Source organism: Atta colombica, unplaced genomic scaffold, assembly GCF_001594045.1.
Source record: "Atta colombica isolate Treedump-2 unplaced genomic scaffold, Acol1.0 scaffold34, whole genome shotgun sequence".
NCBI lineage: Eukaryota > Metazoa > Arthropoda > Insecta > Hymenoptera > Formicidae > Atta > Atta colombica.
Genome location: NW_017259448.1, coordinates 196,018 through 201,402, shown reverse-complemented (window position 1 = coordinate 201,402; position 5,385 = coordinate 196,018). Strand labels below are relative to the sequence as shown.

General features: G+C 30.6%; 1 protein-coding gene across 1 annotated transcript in view; it reads right to left on the bottom strand.

The window, feature by feature from the left end:
• Positions 1-5,385, bottom strand: part of LOC108690634 (neuronal acetylcholine receptor subunit alpha-7-like) — a 225,584-nt gene that overhangs the window by 219,762 nt on the left and 437 nt on the right. The window lies entirely within an intron of this gene.

Here is a 5,385-nt window from a genome sequence, read left to right as displayed (position 1 = left end):
TATAAATACATCTGTTTTTTTTTAATAATGAATGTGTTTCAAACTTATATTGTAAAATTTGTATACAGGATACATTACTTGTGAGGATAAGATCGAAGGGTACAAAGATAGGTAGAGCAGTGAAAATACAGAGAAAAGGTAAAGGGGTTTGCGACGCGAACATATGTCCACCGATGATTATTAAACTAACTTGGACAGATTCAGTATGACACATATGTGATAATTTTGTCATAATACTTTACAATTACATGCTTTTTATTAAAAAATAAAAAACTTCATTATTTTAAATAGCATAAAATGAAACACGAGATGTTTTTTCAATGACATACAGGATGTTTTTTCGACGAACATTTTGAAAATATTTAATTCTTTTTTTAAATAAATCTGTTTTCTAATATATATATATTTGAGACATGATTATGTTTCACCAAGAAAGCGTATCACGAGAAAATTATGTTTTAGCAATTTTTGAAGATGCATTTTTTCGAGAAATGCTGAAATTCGTCAAGCGAAGTGAAAGTCCGTTCGAAGAAAATCCCTGCGGAAGGATTTTCCTCGAACAGACTTTTCAGAATGTTTAAAATTTTCAAGCAACAGCATGGTCTCTCACAGAGCTTCTTAGAACGGTTTACACAAAATCTCGGAATTACTGGAAGTTAAAAATAACATAGCCGAACTTTCAAGATCATTCTTTTTATATCCGACAATCTTTTCATACGAAACACGTGATCGGTGTAATAATTACAAGCTATTACAAGGCGAAAGTATTGTTGTCAAAGTGAAATGTACACATTAATAGTTCTAGTCAATCGCATTTCCTTTTAGTAGAAGGTACAGAAATATTTAAGAATAACTACTCAAAAGAATAACTACTATAGAAATATTTAAGAATAAACTATTCAAAATTTCTAGTCACAAATTTATTTTCGAATATTTTGCATGTAACATAAATGGAACAGCAACATAAAAAATAACCCTAAAAAAAAAAGACTGATTAGTGTTTCAATAAATTGATTAGCAATCACTTACTTGATCAATCACTCATGATATTGCATCAGTAACTGATAAAAAGTTACTGTATAATTAAAAAAATTTATTGAAACATTGGAACACTAATCAATTCTTTTTCTTAATGGAATGCTGCTTTTCCGCAAGTGTATCGAATTACATAATTAATGTTAGTTTTTTATCGTTAGTTTTAACTAAAAGTTATCGCATCTATAATATTCTAAATAAATATGATCATTTTTAATTAATTACAGAAACGTTTAGCTAAAAACAAATTGCGTCAGACACAAACATTTCATATGAAATTAATATTTAAAGCATCAGTACATTTCCGTCGGGAAATTACATTTTGAAAATTATACTTTAAGCGATAGAAGATAATGTTTGATACGAGGAAATGATTACAGAAAATGTTCCTATAAAAAAATTTATATGAATATCTCAAAAGAAGTTTCGACATCTTATGCTTCGTCATTATTCTTCTTCCATTTGCTATATTACTACAATTACTACGAACGCACGATCTGGTGTCGCGTAGGTGGATAAGTCAGCAATTCTCAGAAGCTTCAGTAGGCGTAATTGTTCGCCGAATGAACGAAGATAAACGAACACTTGCTAACGTATGTTTCTAATTAATTGACACAATGTATCATAAAATTTCCTAATTTATGTACACTATCATTCATAAATTCGGGAACGCTTGCAATTTTTTCACATTTTACAAAAACTTAAATATATCTCTTTAAATAGAAAAATATCTCTTTGAATAGAAATCGGAGAGAAGTTTTTAAAAATGTTAATGTAATTTTAAGAAAGAAAAATAGAGCTTCAAACTAGCATTTGAATTTTGTCTCTATGATCTTTTGCTTCTAAATATTATATAAAATTAAAGATTGATATTTTTTTAAATATATTTGTTATTTTTGAAGCGTTCTATTTGGATGAAATCATTGGAAAAAATTTAAAGACTTTCAAAATTTTAAAATGCTCTTTGAAAAAAATTGCTACCATGATCTTTCTGCTAAATTTCGGTAATGTTTTATCCAGATAGAACGCTTCAAAAAATAACAAAAATATTGAAAAAAATATTATATTATTTTCAATATTGTATATAAATTTAGGAACAAAATAGAAACGAAATTCAAACTCTAATTTAAAGCTCTATTCTCCTTTTTTAAAAACTTTTCTATACTTTACTATACTTAAATTTTTGTAAAATGCAAAAAAATTTCAAATGTTTCAAATTTATGAACGGTAATGTACAGAAAGAGTTTAAATGAAAATAATGATAAAATACATTTGTATACAACATGTATACAACATATGTAAAATACATTTGTAACATAATTTATAAGGAGGTTTGAATTTAATTTTCCAGTCCATATCGCTCTATGTTTCTTCCCATTATTTACGTATTTACTAAATCTGCGTTTGATTCCCAAAGATAATTAAATATCTTAAATGTAAAAATTGATATTTCTTAGAGTTCAGAAAATAAATTGAAAATGTGTACAATAAATAAAACAATTTTTAATCGAATTCTAAAACTTTTAATTTAGCATTTTTATAATCATATTGTTTATTATTAAATAATTATAAATAATTAATTTGAAAGCCTTTTTTGGAAAAATTAATATTCAAATAAATATACAGTTTCTGAAATCGAACATATTTTTCATTTTTTAAGATAACGATATATTTTTTCAAAAAATAAGTTTTCGAATAACATGCTCTCAGAGTCAACAATGATAGGAAAAAATGATGAAAACAATTTTCATATAAAACAATACCAAATCTATTCTTTGAAAACAACAAATATCCTATAAAAATATTTAAAATATTCAAGGCAAATGATTCAGCATTAATGCAATTAGTTGTCTCTTAAAATGACGAAAATGAATGAACAGTTCGCATCATGGAACTTTAATTGATTGTATTAAAGTATTTCTTGAAATTTATCTCAAATTGCTTAAGTTTACAAAAATTAAAGTCGCAAGGATCGATAAATATCAAATTAGCTGTTAAAAATAATAAAATAAAAAATAAAATAAAATAAAATAAAATAAAATTGACATTTTAAATAATTCAAAAAAATTTCTATTAAACCAAAAAAAGTTTTTCGTACAAATGTGACTCGCTTAATATCCAAAGATCTTTTTTGGAATAGCAATCGATCGTCTAGACCAGATGAAAGCACACATTAATCACTTTGAGAAAAGAACACTTCCCGTGCTTTCTTGCGACGTGGGATGACTACGATTTTTACCATCATTTTCCATTCCGACTGACGACGTCTGCAACGGCGCCGGATGCACCAGCTCGGCCAACTGCGTTGCCAGTCGGCGGTGGGATGCTAATTAATCAACACGATACGTCATGACAGAACGACCTCCGGACACGCGTGGACGAGGTGGGTAACTTCCTAATTTACATTTTACACGGGGCTAACATGCACAATTTGCTAGTGCAGGTTGAGACAGCTTTTGACGCGCTGCGACTGCAGCGGGGAATGTTTCTATTCGATCTCGGTCAACATATTTGTTCATAATGGAATTTTCATGTTGTTTTCGAACTTAAAAATATTCACGACGTTGCAACGCGATTGAGAGCGGAACGAGAATTTTGAACGATTATTATTTTTAACTGACACGTTGTAATTAATTAACGTTTCGCAAAGCGAGACGAGAGGGAGCCGGCAATTTACATTCCGTTCAAATTTATTACAACTGCTTCCAACGACACGAGCGATCATAATAAATTTAAAACTCAAAAAAGATTCAAAAATTATTTTTAAATGATTAGTTGTTGAACTGACCGTTTAATTTTCATAATAATATTTTTGAAGAAAAAATCATCAATTTGAAATATGTATCTCGTTATTAATATACTTGAAAAAAGAATCTCCTTATTAATATATATATTTCTAAAAGAGAAATTCGGTTATATTATTTTTACAACATTTTTCTACCTTTAGACAATAAAATCTTTTCTTTTAGAAGATTATTAGACCAGAAGATATAAAAAGAATACGAATCTTCAGTTATAATTTTGAATATCATAATATCTTCTGTATAATAATGTAGCGCAATAGTTTACGTAGTTTGTTTGCTTAATTTTTAGAGGCTATACATTTCATTTCCGAGATTCAACCAGAGATAACGATGCTTGTTATTCTTTCATTTCTAAAGAAGGTAGAGACAAAGACAACGCGAAGGAACATCAAGACGATGTACTCATGCGCGCGCGGTTCAATACAATAAAAACATTATTGTAACGCGCAAATATTTATGCAAAAGTGATTTGCTGAGAATGACATGCGTTCACGTTTTGACTTCCAGCTGGTGGCATCAACGTGCCGCTAACGAGGCGCGAGACATCGCGTCGCTCTGGAAGCGTCGCGGGTTGACGTCAATATTGAAACGCCGCGTTCACCCTCTCGCGTCCTCATCCCTCTTTGTCACTCCGGCTTCCTCTCCTGTTTCTCCTCCCGGGATTGCGGATGTTCTACATCTGCCTACTCCATTCAAAGCTCAAAACTCGACCAGGCGCTCGCGCCGATCCCGGAAGTGAGAGAGCGACGTCGAAGAGATGAAGGATCGCGATGAACATCCACACCGGAAAGCGAAACTCGCCCTCCCTCGTAATCGGACGGTAACCTTGATATTTAATCGTCAGGCACGATATTCGGAAACCGAATTCGAATCTAAGCGAACAAATAACAAGGATCATCGCGAAATAGAAGTTTTCTCGTAGATATATATAAACAGCAAAATTGAAGAGCTTTTCTTGACTCAAGAATATCGTTCTCTAGTGATTTGGTAAATAATATTAAAGAATTTCGAGATTTTCGAACGAAAAGAACAGGATTGTGACGAGCATATTTGTATAAACAAAATTTGCTGATGATAATTTCTTTGCACAAACTTCAAGAAATTTATCTGTTTACGAATAGAAGCCTTGAGCGAATTTCGCAACTTGCACGAACAGAGATTAATTACAATCACTCACGCGAAATTGAAAACTTCAAATTTGAGGAATTTCACGTATGTTTGATGAACAGCCGATTTTCCATGATTTTGCATACACAGATCATACCAAGATGAAGATTCATAAAATTCTGGAGAGCAGCAAGTTTCTTGAGCTAAGTTGTTGGACTGCATTAGAAATCAAAATTCATCAATGCGAATTATGATACATTTTCGATCGCAAGTCCAACAAGTACATAACAAATTGCTACGAATTGTACAATAAGAAGCATGATAAAAATGAATCACTATGACATCATCAATCACAAAAAAATGATTGGCTACTGTTCAGAATGGTCAGCTATTCGGCAACCCATATCGTTTTAATTATTATCGAAAACGAGATTAAAAA